The sequence below is a fragment of the Chlorocebus sabaeus genome, chromosome 20, assembly GCF_047675955.1.
Source record: "Chlorocebus sabaeus isolate Y175 chromosome 20, mChlSab1.0.hap1, whole genome shotgun sequence".
Taxonomy (NCBI): Eukaryota; Metazoa; Chordata; class Mammalia; order Primates; family Cercopithecidae; genus Chlorocebus; species Chlorocebus sabaeus.
In genome coordinates, this window is record NC_132923.1 from 99883491 (window position 1) to 99898722 (window position 15232).

The 15232-nt window shown below is 45.7% G+C and overlaps 1 long non-coding RNA gene across 4 annotated transcripts in view; it reads left to right on the forward strand.

The window, feature by feature from the left end:
• LOC119623946 (uncharacterized) overlaps positions 1–15232 on the forward strand; it is a 346855-nt gene that overhangs the window by 295606 nt on the left and 36017 nt on the right. For all 4 annotated transcript variants that reach the window (XR_005240051.2, XR_005240056.2, XR_005240062.2 and 1 more), the window contains exon 3: positions 12183–12304. This is a non-coding gene — a long non-coding RNA (uncharacterized lncRNA). The remainder of the gene's footprint in view (positions 1–12182; positions 12305–15232) is intronic.

Here is a 15232-nt window from a genome sequence, read left to right on the forward strand (position 1 = left end):
TGTTCTTTATTCCTTGATGAGGACCTTAGCTTCCATCTGGTACCATTCTTCTTTAGCTTGGTGATGAATTCTCTCAGTTTTTATTTATTTCAACATTTCTCCATTTCACCTTCATTTTTAATGACTTCTGAATACAGACTTAGGGTGATGGGCTTTTTTTCTTTTAGCACTTTAAGGTCTCCATTGCCTTCTGACTTGCATTGTATTCAATGATAAATCAGTGATCATTCTTATCTTTTTATTTTAATTCTCCTACCTATATGCATCTTTTTTTGGGTCTGTTGTGGGATTTTCTCTTTACTTTGTTTTCCAGAAATTTTATTATTGTGTGTTTTGGTGATGGTAGTAAAGGCAGAGGGGTGTGTGTGTGTGTGTGCGTGTGTGTGTGTGTGTTTATATTGCTTGGGATTTGCCAAGCTTCTGGATTTGTGGGTTGACATTGTCATCACATTTGAAACATTTTAAGTCTTTAAAAAAATCAATAGACTTTACTTTTTAGGGAAGTTATAGGATCACAGCAAAATTTAGTAGAAAGTACAGACTTCCCATATACCCCTTCACCTCTCACACATATAGCCTCCCCCACCATCAACATCCCACATCAGTGTGGTACATTTATTACAACCACTGAACCAACATCAACACATTATTATCAACCAAAGTCCATAGTTTACAATAGAGTTCACTCTTGGTGTTATACATTCTATGGATTTTGACAACTGTGTACTGACATGTGCCCATCATTCCAGCATCATACAAAATAATTTCCCTGCTCAAAACATCTTCTGTGCTCCATATTCATTCCTCCTTCTTTCTCCCTTGAATTCCTGGCAACCACTGATCTTTTAACTGTCTTCATATTTTATCTTTTCTAGAATGTCATATAGCTGAAATCACGTACAATTTTCAGGTTGTTTTCTTTTACTTAGCAATATGCCTTTAAGGTTCCCCTGTGTCTTCTCAGGGCTTAATAGCTCATTTCGTTTTTAGTGATGAATAATATCCTATTGTATGGATGGTCCCACAGTATGTTTATTTATTCATTTATTGAAGGACATCTCATTTGCTTCCAAGTTTTGGCAATTATAAATGAAATTGCTGTATACATTCCTGTGCAGGTTTTTGAGTGGAAATAAATTTTCAACTCATTTGGGTAAATATTAAGGGGAGTGATTGCTGGATTGTATAGTAAGGGTATATTTAGTTTTATAAAAAAAACAAAAGAAACTGCCAAACTGTCTTCCAAAATGACTGTGCCATTTGCATACCCACCAATAATAGATGAGGCATTCCTGTTGTTCACATTTGGTGTTGTCAGTGTTTTCAATTTTGGCCATTCTAATAGGTGTGTAGTGATATCTCATTGTTTTCCTTCATAATTCCCTAAAGATATATGATATTGAGCATTTTTTTTCACATGCTTATTTGCCATCTGAATGTCATTTATGAAAGCCTGTCTTTCATAGGTTGTTGACCATGTATATTAAGTATCTGTTCAGATACTTTGTTCACTTTAAATTGGGTTGCTTATTTTATGAATTGTTGAGTTTCAATAATTCTTTGTGTATTTTGAATAACAGTCCTGTATCAAATATGTCTTTTGCAAATATTTTTTTCCAGTCTGTGGCTTGTCTTTTCATTCTCTTGACCATCATTATTTCTTTCAAAAATTTTTTTCTGCCCCAATCTCTCTCCCTTTTTGTTTGAACTCTAATTTTGTTTATGTTACAGTCCTTGGTGTTGTCCCACAGGTCACTGACATTCTGTTCCTTTTTCTCTGTGTACTTTAGTTTTCATGGTTTCACAGGTTGTTTTCAAATTCATTGCTCTTTTCTTTTCAGTTTCCAATCTATTGTTGAGTTCATCTAGTTAATTTTTCATTCCAAGTATTGCATCTTTCAGTTCTATAATTTTTACTTGATTCATTTCATAGTTTCCATTTTTCTGTTGAGGTTCCCCATTGTTTCACTCATTTCATACATATTCTCCTTTACATCCTTAAACATATTTATAATAGATGTTTTAAAGTTTTTTACTGCTAATTCCAGCACCCACATCACCTGTAGGTAAATTTTTCTCCTGGTTATAGGTTATATTTTCCTGCTTTGCATTTTTGGCATTTTAAAAATTGTGTGTTAGACAATGTGAATGCTGTGTTATGGAGATACTAATTTTTATTGCCCTCTTTGAAAGAGTATTGTGTTTTTGTTGTGGTAGGTAGTTAATTTGCTGGTGAGTCAGCTTGGTTGTGTCATGAATTAATTTTAGACTTTGTTAGGGTGAGTGTAGAGTAGTCCCTAATACATAGCCTTCTTGGAGTCTGCCAAATGCCGAGGGCATTCAGCAAGATCTCCACTCTGGCTGGTCACAACTCCACTATCTCCCAGCACGGTGTGATTTCCAACAAAGTACTTTGGCTTGCTGCAGGTCTAGAAGCTATTCTCTGCCAGGCAGCACAGTCTCACCCTGTCCATGTGTGGCTTACTATCAGGGCAAATACTTTATATGTTCCTGGTGCTCCTTCTCTATGCATCTTCCAACTGTCCTGCAACCTGCTCCACAAATTCCAGCTGCCTCACACTCTAGTCTCTGATTCCTTCACGCAGTCAGACCTCTTTTCTCTCTCTCCAAATATGTGTTCCAGGTTTGGAAAGGGCCCACTGGCAGGAAGTTGGGACGAATGTCAAACTCAGCTCCTCTGTTTCCCTTTCTCAAGGATCACAGCCAGTTAGGGGTTAGAATCTTGCATACCTAAGAGCCAGAGTAAACCATGAAATCTTGTTGCAGGTCCGCCGCCCTTTTCCACCCACCCCGCTGCCCTTGGCTGTCCTGTGGCCATTCTCCTGCAGAATGGGAAGGTAGGAGAGGAACAGGGGCTCAGTAGGGGAGCCCAGAGAAGGCAGTCAGGGCATTGCCTGTTATATTTTGTTTATAACTCCCCGGGGGAGCCCCAAAGAAGGAGGCAGCTGTGTCCTGTTGAGCTTGTTGAAGAGGCGGGGAGGGAGGAGCTGCTGGGGAGTGCAATTAGCCAACGGTTTGAGACTGATGAAGTGGATAATGAGAGGTGCTAGGAGAGATTTTTGTGCTAAAAAGAAAAAAACAGGGAGAGAGACTTTGCACATTAATGTGCTCAGGCCTGACTCATCAGCAGCCTACTCCCTGCTGAGAGGCCAGGGATTGGAGGGCACCTCCTTCCCAGGCAGCCTCCTTGGGGATTGTCATCACTGTCCTCACCATCACTAACATTCATCAAGCTCACGTGGGCCAGGCCCTATGCCAACCATCTTTTTTGTACTTTCCTTCATTCAGTCCCTAAAATAACTTTATAAAATCAGTTTTATTATCACCCATTTTACAGGTGAGCAAACTGAGGTGCAAGATGATGAAACATTCCTTGGTTACATTGTTAGTAGGTTGTGGAGCTGTTTCTTGTCATTGTTGGACATCAGAGCCTAACAGATGCAGTCTCAGTTTTGGTCTCATGATGCAGGTTTATTTGGCTTTGGTTATTGTCCTTAAAAATAAAGGAGCCTGGCCAATATGGTGAAACCCTGTCTCCACTAAAAATAAAAAATTAGCTGGGCAAGGTGGTGGGTGTCTGTCATCCCACCTACTTGGGAAGTTGAGACAGGAGAATCACTTGAACCAGGGAGGCGGAGGTTGCAGTGAGCTGAGATCGCACCACTGCACTCCAGCCTGGGTGACAGAGCAAGACTCTGTCAAAAAAAAAAAAAAAAAAAAAAAAAAAGGAGAGGGGGACCACATCTCCCAGAACCTGCCCTGTGAGAGGCTCTGTGCTAAACTCTGAACCAGGCATGTTACATTTCTTCATTTTAGCTTTGCTTTGTTTTTCAATCATTCCTGATAGTATGTACTGGGGAAAGTATTGCTATTTAACTATTTTACCCCCATTTAACATATAAAGATACAGTTTTAGAGCAATAAAATACCTTGTCCAAAGAACCACATCTTACCTGTGGTGGAACAGTGTTAAAATTTATTAAACTTGTATACATTTGCCAAGCTCATATGGGTTAATATATATTATTATATATATGCCAGGACTTATTCTAGGTACTCCATATTTAGCAGTGAATAAAACAGATAAGAACCCTGCCCTGGTGGAGCTTACATTCTAGTGAAGAGCCAATGAGCAATAAACAAACAGCCTGATAGAGGTGAATGATAAAGAGAAAAATAATGCAGGGAACTGGGAAGGCAGAGACTGGTGTGGAGGTTGGAATTTTGCATAAACCTGCAGGAAGTTCTCACTGAGAATGACTTCTGAGCGAAACTGTGAAGGAGCTGAGGGATCCAGCCCACAGATATCTTGTGGAAGGGCATCTGAGGAGAAGGGAACAGCTAGTACAAGCATCCAGAGGCACGGATTTGCCGGGCTGCACAACTCATGGACGGCATTCATGAAGGCAGCAAGGAGAGGGTTTCTCCTCGGGGTGTGCAGCAAGGTGGGAGGCAGGCGCTGTGAGGGCAGGGGGTGATGTGGCTGAGAGTGATGGAGGAGAGAAGAGGGGACTTGAGTGAGAGGGTAACTACAGCTGAGTGTGCGGGGCCTTTCTGGTCATTATATGGATGTGGGCTTTAGGCTAGTGAAAATGAGGAATTGGAGGGTTTTGAGCCAAGAAGCTGCCTGTTAAGTGGACCTCTCTGGCTGAGTAGGACAGCAGGGCCAAGGTGGGCAGACCAGTTGGTGCAAGGGATGATGGTGGTCTTGGGCCCAGTGGGTAGCAGCAGAAGTGGGGAGAATTGATAAGATACTATTTATATTTTGAAAGTAAAGCCAACAGTGTTTACTAGTGGATTGCATGTTGAGTGTGAGAAAAAGAAAGAAGTCAAGGATGGCTTAAGTTTTCTTTCTGAGCATCTAGGGGGCTGGGACTGTGATTTACTAGCATGAGGAACAGGCTTTGCAGGGAAGATGAGAACTGTGCCATACTGGGGATGCTAGGGCCGTCTGTGAGAAGTCACAGTGGAGAAGTAGAGCAGACTGGGGGTCAGGGAAGAGGCATGGGTTGGTCCAGGTCCCCAACTCTTTCTGTTGTAGGGGAGAAGCACCCTTTTTCAGACACAAAGTCTTCCCTGATTTGAACAGAGAAGAGGTCTGAGAGATGATTCCCAGACAGGTGCACTCAGCCACCTTGATAGCTTTCAATTGGCTTCTAAGTTTTGCCTTCCCCTTGGGTTCTGCCACTCTGATGCAACCTACCCCATGGCTGGAGTTATCTCACTTTTTCTTTTTAATCCCTAAAGTGTCCCACCAGCTCTCTCTCTTACTCCAGGTGAGACTGCCTGATATTGTGCAAAGAACTTGCCAAAACCACATGAGTGAAGAGGAAATGCTACTCACCTGCTGTGTGACTTTGGGCTGGTGGTTTCCTCTCTGGGCTTCTTTCCTCCATCTGTTGAGTGGAGACTGTAGAAGTACCCACCTTAGAGTTCATCTGTAAGCCTTAAATGAGGCCATGCCCATCATGGCAGCCATAGGTGGAAGTCATTCTCTCACCGATACACCAGGGCCCACCCTGTGATGCATAACAGTCCCCTCCTCTTCTCCTGGGCTCCCACTGCCGGAGTTCCTCCCGCTTTCTCTCCACCCTTCCACATCTTAAGTGCCACATTTGAGGTCCCCTAAGGAGTTTCCTCAGGTCTCCCCCACTCTCACTAATTAACATCTCCATGCTACCCCGGCCATTTCCTGGAAAGGTAAGAAGGGATTTTGGCACTGGACAGGCCTGAATTTCTAGCTTGATTCTGCTTCTGCCTCTGCCTCTTGGTGATTTTAGAAGAGTCACTGGATCACTTAAAGCCTCAGTTTCCTCATTTGTAGAATAGAACCAGAATTAAATAAGATGATGCAAGAAAAGCATTTAGCACAATGAACTCAAATCAATGTTGTGAGCACTTCAGCACAGATCCCACAACTTGGCTGCAAATTGTGCGATCTGTGCAAATTGTCCGCCTGAAGTTTATTTAGACCAGAAGCCAGCGAACTTCTACTGTAGAGAGCCAGAGAGTAAATATTTCAGACTGTGCAGGCTAGAAGGTCTCTGTTGCAGGTACTCAGCTCTGCCATTGAGCAAAATCAGCCATAGACAATACACAAATGGGAGAGGCTATGTTCCAAGAAAACCTCATTTACTAAAACAGGTGATGGGCTTGTTTGGGCCCATCCGCCATAGTTTTCCAACCCCTAATCTGAATTATTCTCTTCTTGTTCCAAGTGGGTTAATGTTCCTTCCTCCATTGATTTGTCAGTTGCACACATGCTAGTTACTCATTAAATTTTCATTTGATTGGTTTAATATCACAATACATCTTTGATCCCATCTTGGAAGCTTCTGGATTTGTTCTTTGGAAAGAGCCCTGAAATAAGAGGCAAAGAAGGGATCATGAGCTGGCCCAAAGTCCCTGGTGAGTCAGGAGTTCCCAGGTCCCAGTCCTGGAGGATATTGTCAGCATGACAAGGACAGTCTTACAGCACCAGCCACTAGTGTGGCCATGCTCTGCAGCTGTGAAATTCTTCCTTTGGTTTCTCCAAGAAAATAATCCTCTAAAAAGAATCTCATCTATTAATGTGATTATTAATCTGGAAAAAAAAGGCCCACTTCTCAATAAAATGAATCTATGACAAGACAGATGTAATAAACCTGGTTAGGATTTATGATGTGCCCAGGCAGCATTTTGCAAAAGATAATGTTCCCCTGTAATGTTGATTTGCCGGATGAGAACCATGTAATTTATTCTGTCAATGTACATAAGAAATGTTATCTGTGTGGGGAATGACTGATGGCCTCATGAAAGCTGGCAGGGAAACAAATAAAACAATTTGGGCCTTAAAAATATAATCACCTAATGATCACATCCCCCTGTTGGTGATGTGGAGTGCAGGGCTGGGAGCTGCAGCTCTTGTGAATTTGTGGCCCAGACACGGAGCCATTTACCCTTGAGCTTGGCACCAGAGGGCAGCAGGGAGCCCCAAGAGTCTCTCACAAAGGTGCAGGTTCCTCCCTCTGGGCCTTTGCTTAGGCTGTTCCCTCCTCCTGGATGTTCTTCCAGGCCTGGCTCATGGGTCTCTCCTCCATGGCAAGCTTCTGTGCCTGTAGATTTCCAAGCACAAACTATGGTGACAGCAGGGTTTTTGCCTCCTGAGGACGCTTGCAGCCACTCTCTGGCTCCTTTTTATGCCACTTGGCACTTGTTCCCATGGATTCAGTGATTGATGTAATTTTCTCTTCGAGACTAGACCTAATCATGTTTCAGCATCTTCTGTAGGAGAGATCATTTCATGCGTGCACATGAGTGTTCTCTGAGTGAATTAATTCTCAGAGGCGTAGCTACTATCTGTTGAACATGTCAAGTGTGGCACGCACTGTGCTAGGTGCGTCACAACATGGTCACGTGAATGGAACCACCCTAAAAGGCACCACCGTTGTTTGCTTTTACGTAGTGGGAATTGAGGCTCCCACTTGAACTGCCGTCCAAGATTATCGACGTGGCAAGTGGAGGAGCCAGGATCCAAATCCGGCCTGCAGAGCCCATTGTGATTCCATATTGCACGAGCCCTCTGTGCCGTTCACCCTCCCATGCTGACTGCCCCCTCCTGAGACCTTTCTTCCCTTGGTTTCCGTACAGCAACCTCTCCTGGTTTCCCTCCCACTTCTCTTACCACCCCTTCTCATTCTTTCCAAAACCTTCTTTCTTAAATGTTGGTGTCCATCAGCTCTGTGCTCAGCCTTTCTTCCTCTCTCAGCACCACATCTTATTCTCTCCATTGGCTTTCACTTGGAGGATTTGACTCCCAGCTCTCTCTCTGGGTCCCAGGTCCCTCCAGGTACTGGGTATCCCCAGGCGAACATTCCCAAGGCACTTCAGAACTGAGTTCACCATTGCTGCCCCCACCCCTGGCTGCTCCCCACATCCACTCCTCCTTCCGTGTTCCCGTTCTCAGAGGCTGGCACCTCTCCCATCCACCCACCTAAATGACCTGGTAGCCACCTTGATCAGCTCACCTACCCTGCCCTCAAGGGCTGATATGTCACCAGTATCCTCTTGTTAGCCACTTCTGGAGCATTTCATCTGCCACCTACCACTGTGCCCACTCTAGTCCAGGCCACTGTTATTCGCTGGATCTTTGAGCCTCAGCAGAGACATCACCTCCCCAAGGAAGCTTTCTCTAAACTTTCCAGACGAGATTTAGCACTCCCCAGCCTGCTCCCATTGGACCTTAGGGTGCTTGTCATTCTCCAAGGTAATAATGTGCCTTTAGACCTTTCCCCTCTAGACTGTGAGCTTTCTGAGGCCAGGGGGCCTCCTGGTCTGATGGACTTAGGAACCCTGTGTGCCTCCTAAGGCTGGGCCTGGTACACAAGAGATGCTCAAAGACTCTCTGTTGAGTGAGTCAGGGAGTGACACAGGCTGAGGGAAGCCTAGCCAGAGCCCTGCCCCGGAGTGTGCTGAAGAGATAAGAAAGACCTCAGGCAGATGCACCTCTGGTCACTGAGCGTGGCCCAGAATCCTTGGGAAGGGCAGAAAGCCAAGATAGCCAGAGGGAATACCTTCTTGGACGTGCCCTGGGGTACTGGTTGAAGAGCCCATGGGCAGGGCTATCAAAGGGTATGGAAAGTACCCAAGAGGGAGTATGTCTGAGCCAAGGCCAGCGTGGAGGCCAGGTCACAAGGACATGAGGCTGGCTCTGGCCTTGACAACATGAGGAGAGGCCAGAGTACAGGCTGAAGACCAGGTGAAGCCTCTCATCAGGACAAGGCCAGGGCTGGGAAGTGACAGGGCTACGAGAGACAGGGCAGGGGAGCCTATATGTCAAACATATGCAGGTCCAAGGTCCTGTAGAGAATCTTATCTCTGGGAGTGCAGCATGAGGCTTAGACAGACAGCTTAAGGTAAACCACCATGGCTGGGACATTGAATCTTGAGTCTGAGGAAAGTGATTGTATCATTCAATGCCTGGCAAGAAACAGAATACCCACCAGATGATTCAAATGAAGAAAGGTAAATGGAGGGACTGCTTATAGAGGTATAGGCAGAATAACGGGAATCAACAAATGGTCACCCAGAGAGTCACAGCAGTAGAGAGCTGCTGCTCCTCTAAGGATTAAAGAGAAAAAGGGCCCAGTGTGAGTTGGAGCCAGGCAGGAGGTCTGGGGGGAGCTGTTAGCCACAGAGGGATATATCTACTGCCAGAAACATGGTGCCAAAGCAAGAAGGGGATGGAGAAGAAATGACCCAACCTCTCCTTCTGCCCTGCTGGTGACACCCATTGGCTGAATCCAGCAGTGAGGTCAAATTCCTGGGTCATGGAGCAGATTAGAAAAGGAAACAAAGTTGGTTTGGGGGGAAGTGAGGATCAACCAGTGTGGTGACTCATTGATAAGTCTCCCAGCTGATATGCTAGGGCTGAGTCTAGAATCTCACTGCAGAATTGATCTGTCTGCTAGCTGGTCTACAGGCAGGGCCATGAGGAAATCTAGCTTGGGGATTTGTGGAGGCAGAGGCAGAAAGAAGGTGGGGGGCTCTGCATGAAAATGGAAGCCTCCCTAGTTGGTCCTCTGCTCTTATCATGCGTGAACCTTGAGCCAGGTTTGAACATGGGGTCTAGGCTGTGCTAAGGTTGAGACTCTAACTGTAGGATTTAGTTTCCCTAAGGGTAGAGTGACGACATTAGATCAAAGCAACAATTCTCAAATGGTGTTCCAAGGAACTCCAGAGCCTGGTGGAGATGCCTCAGGGGTTAGTAGGTATATGGAGGGGGAGGCCAAAAGAGTTTGGGGGGAACCCTAATAAATGCTAATCAAGCCAGCTAGCTAATGAAAAAAGCCTTTCTTGCATTTGGCTTTGAGAGAGCAGCTCAAGTGAGTTGGACTTGGAGCATTTCAGCCTGGATGTGGGTACTGCCAGAGAAGGAGGGATGGTAACTGCCAATGCTTTTGGCAGTCCTAGAGACTGGTCCGTGGTCCAAGAGGCAAGATATTGGAAGGCAGTTAGGGTGGGTCCCAGGCATGTCCTGAGAGATGCTATGGACCAAACTGGGGAGCCACAGGGAGAGAGAAGATAAAATCCAAGCATCATTCAGTGGGGAGAGAAGATCAAAACACGTCTGACCAAGTGAATGTCTTTGGGGATCTTCTGGGTGACTCCCAAGTCTGCTTGTCAGACATGATTGTTTCTTCAGATACAGATGGAAAAGCCTTCCCGGTGGGTAGACCAGGAAAAGTTCTGATGAAATTCTTTGATGCGTAGAGATACTACCCTCTGAGGGCCCCCCTGCCAGCCAGTCCCCAGCCTCCCAGGCCCCTTGGCACACACCCTGGTCCAGAATAAGGCCCTGTTTAGATTTCCCACTGATGGCTAGAATCTTCTGGTCTCTACTTACTTGTGCTAGAGTCCTGAGAAGCCCAACTCAGCAACTATGGCTTCTGCCAGCCTGTCTCTGGCCTCCCTCTCTGGAGTTCTTCCTTCTGCTTTATTCTGTAATCTCTCCCAAGGCTGACATCTTCCCTGGGATTCTGCCCTGAGGGATACTGGCCCCAGTTTAAAAGATCTTATCTCTGGCTCCAGGTCTTAGACCCTCCCCATACCCTACCTAAGCCTGCTCCACCTACCAGGACTCATCTAGTTCTCAGCACAGGCTCCTGGTCACAATCGCAAAGGGATCTGATCTGCTCTTGCTACAATGTGCAAGGAAAGAAAGTTGCAAGAAAATGTCATCAACACTTTTATAAAACAAGGTAGTTTAATCTGAATACATGTAGCTTACAGTCATAACAAATGGCTAACATTTATTGAACAATTCCAACGTTCCAATTCCACTGTGCTAAGTTCTTCACAGACGTGATTTCAGTTAAGCCACACCACAGCTCTCTGATAGTGTGCTTTTGTTATTCTCAATTATACAGATAAAGAAACTGAGGCTCACAGAAGAAATGCCTTCCCCAAGCTCCCATGGTTAAGAGACGGAGCCTGTGTGTGTAACAACTCCACTCACCATCATTTTGGGGTTGGGAAGATAAATGAAGTCTTCTCAAACCTCTGAAAGGGCCCTTCTCAGCCACAAATTGAGGAAACAGCACAAAAATAGACAAACGACACAAAAAGGCTGATCAATAAGTACCATCTTCAAGAAGCAGAGCAATTAGGGGAGAAAATGAAATAGCTTTCCTGTCTCTAAAATAATAGACTTCTATTAATTCTAAAATATTTTCACTTTGTTGTTTATGAAAAGAAATCCAAATTTGATTCCTTCTACTTGAATCCCCTCTCTTCACTTTCTTGTGTAGTCGGCCTTTTCCCATCCTTCAGGTCTCAGTTTTTATATCACCTCCTCAGAGAAGCCTTCTGTGACCGCACAAACATCAATCGGGCCTGTGGTTTTTCTGCTGGACCCCTCACCCATTTCTTCATAGCACTGATCTGCTCAGCACCATTTGCAATTGTGTGTGTCTGTGCACGTGTGGTGTGTGTGCATGTGAGCTTGTTCTTCCGTTCCCCTCACCCCTGAACTATAAGCTTGGTGAGGCTAGAGACCACCTCCTGTGCATTCATCCCTCTAGAGCCCACACCCAGCCTGAGGCATATCAGATGCCCGCCCAGTAAACCGGTGTCTAAAAGACAGATGAATAAATGTGGTGTACTTTTATTTATCATCCTTCAGAAATCCATTTTTGTATTCTCTGATCTTATTTAATAACATATCACTTAAGAACAATTTGATATCCATTGCAGTATGTAGACTGGGAAATCATGTAAATGTGGTTATTACTTTATGACTATCAGTGATGCCTTTGTGTTGTTGGAAGGAAGAGAAACAGGATAACAGAAAGAGCATTGCATGGGCAGTTGTGAAATCTGGGTATGAGCCTTGGCTTTGCTGCTTACCAGCTGTGTGACCTTGAGCATGACCTTTTCCCTCTCTGGTCCTGAGTTTTCTCAGCTGTAAGATGAACTTGGACCAGGGACTCTCTGGGGCTCTTTCAGCTGTAAGAGCTGAGACTCTGAGAATTATATAAACTGAACTTGTATGTAGTTACAATGACTGGATTTGGGGTGTCAAATCCTGTTTTGAGCTGCACTAGAACTAGAATGGCATTTTGTTGAGATCCAGTCCTGCCCTAAAGTCCGGACGACTTCTCATGTTTCCTGTATTGTTGCAGAACCTCCCCATTATCCATGTGTGCTGGGAGCGCTGGAGGAGGGCAGAGCTACACCTCTTCCTCTCTTATGGGGCCTGTACTTTGTCTTTCCCATCCTGAGAAGCTCTGGAAACTGAAGCCTGGTAAGAAAGAAGCTGCAGAAAGAAAAAAAAAAACAAAAACAAAAAACAAAAAAAAAAACACCCTTTTTTATCTCTCACTTCTATCTCCTCATCCTCAGACCACAAAGCATCCAATCACTACTCAGCAACTGGGCTGGAATGAAAGTCAGAGATGTGACTGAGTTCCAGGCGCTGCAGCCTGAGGAGCCAGGAGGAGCCCAGGGGGTCACAGGGTCTGCCAGGGCCAGTGTCGCAGTGCCTATTAATCGGTGTTTAAGTGGGTTCATCAGCGCGGAGCGGCTGCCGCCACTGCTGAGCTCAGCCCAGGCCCAAGGAGCTGCGAGCTGGGTTAATAACACCTTATTTAGCAGAAAATTCCACTCCACTGGAGCATGTTTGAGAAGGAGTTTGATTTGAATGAGGATTGATGTCAATCCTGCAAGGCAAAAGCGCCTGCAGCTGCTGCCGCAGCCACAGCTATAAAACAAGCCATTTGTGGTGCCCACAGGAAGGCATGCAGAGTGCAGCAGCGCCCATGTATCTACATCCCACACCCCTGTGGGATGGGCAATCCTGAGGGGACTGCCTCGTGGGAGCCCTGGTGCCCTGAACATTCCTGGGCATCTTTTAGCTTGGACCCAACAGACCAGGGCTCAAATGGGCCCGACATATTTATTCAACAGACCAGGACTCAAATTTGGAACTGCCAGTTCTCAACTGTGCGATCTCAGGCAACTTGTGCAACCTCTCGAAGTCTTGGTTAACTCATCTCCACAGTAGAGATATTGAAACCTGCCTTGGAGAGTTGATGTGAAGCTTAAGAGAACTTGTGTACAGTGGGTTACAGAACGACCATACTTTCTGGCATGGAGGTGGTCCTAAATCCGTTTGAAATCCCATTTCACTTCTGTCCCAGGTCAAGGCGAGGATATGTGGGGTGGGAAAAGGAGTCTTGATTAGACAAGGTCCTTACACCTCCCCCACATGCGGTGCCATCTACGACTTGTCTCCAAGGCTTTTGCCCTGCCTGTGGTTTATTGGGACAGCTTGGACTGAGAATCTAGTGAAAAATCAGACCTTGTCTGTCTTCAACTCCTGTTTGTCTTTTACCCAAAGGTGTGGCTGGCAGGTTGTAATGGCTCCAGGTCCAGGGGAGGCCTCAGAGTTCCAGATTAGAGACAATATTGTCAGGTTAGTTCATCTCCACAGATCTGTCTGGTAACAGCAATAAGGAATGAAATCTCTTTTTCTTTAGTTTCTTTCTTTTTTCTCTGCTAGTGCTGTGATTCTCCATTCCCGTTTGGCAGCCCCTGTGTATGCAGTGCGCAGTGGGAAGAAGAGATGGAGAGGGGAGGCAGGAGGCTGCATCCTAACCTTTCCTATACCTGGTCTCACCATGACTGGATACTCTCCATGCTGGCCTCAGGAACTCTGCCAGGGACCCAAGGCTTTGGTTTCGAGCAGCTGTAATGTTCCTAGATATCGAGTCTGAGCAGAAGAAGCTCTGAGTCACTGTCCTCACAGCTCTGGTAGGAGACATGGTTCCCTCTTCAAGGAGGAGTCAAGAGCCACAGCCACACGTTTTCCAGCTGCAGAGGATAAGGCAGTGAGAATGGGTCCACCCAGCACCATTGTGTCTCCACTGAAGGGCTTTGCAAGTGCCTCGGAACGGGGCCCAAAGCAGCTTTCCTGTTTATTTTTAAATCTTTTTGGGCTTGCTGTTCTTGGCAGTGCTGATTTTAATTCTTCTCTTTCTCCAGCCCTTTCAGACGAGAGCTGGTTGACAAGGCATGGGCACGATTGTGTTTGCCCAAGTGCAGATAATATCAGATGTGGCAGATCCGCTGAGACCCAGCTTCCAAAGAGAAATAGAACATAATAAACAGGTACCAGAAGGGGGAATAAATAGGGAGGATTAAATCTGAACAAAGGCGGGAACATCTGGGACATACAAAAGCTTGTTTGGAGAATTGCTTGGGAGAGAGAGGAATGAAGAAGAAAGCAGCCCACTTCACCCCGCACCCGGTTCTGCTTCTGGGCTCTAGCAGACATACAGTGCACACAGGGCAGCCTCTGGAGGGGGTGAACAAGGCTGAAGCAGAGTGGAATCTGTGCTTTTGGAGAATCCCAAAAGGCAAAGCTCTGGTCACTCCCCCAAGCTGTCCCTGAGGCAGAGGTCAGGGAACATGCAGGCCCTCATCCCCTTGTGTCAGCCCTCGTTGTCCCTCCCTTAGCTTACTTCACCCGCCATTGGGGTCCTGAATCTCTTCTCTCATAAAGTCATCTTTGGCTTCCCTAAGATAAGCAGGCAACCTCTGCTCTTCCCTGCATTGTGTCTGGGCTCTTTCCCTCTGGAACAGCTTGTCTGATGGAGCGTGGGCCCTGTTTCAGTGACTGGTTGAAGTGCTTAAGTGGTTGGGGGAAAGAATTTAGTTTTCAAAAGTGCCTTAGATGAGTCTCCTGGACAATCCACTTTTCTGAAGCCCTGGTGACCACCACTTCTCCCCAGCATGGTTCTCTTAATTATCCTCTTGCCTCTTGCCTCATCCCTCTACTCTGTTCTCAATGCTGTGACTGGACCAATCCTAACAAAATGAAGACCTGATCATTTTGGGCCTCAGTTAAAATCCTGCATGGAAGGGAAGCACTTCCAGAATGGCAGAGGAAGAATCTCCAACAATCTACTCCTGCACGAAAGCAATGAGAACACGGGAAATACTGTCAGAATCAACATTTTTAGAATTCTGGAAATTAATCAAATTTCACAACAATCAAAAGAGTGTTTATTCAAGAAAAATGGCTTGGTTTCAGCAACTGCAGTGAGCTTTGTGGCATTTCAACTTGTCTTATTCTCATGCCTCCGTCCCTAGCCCTGTGTTAACCTAGAAAACCAGCAGCCTTACAATCACAACGGCTGTGAAAACCAGTAGCCTAACAATCATGGGATGG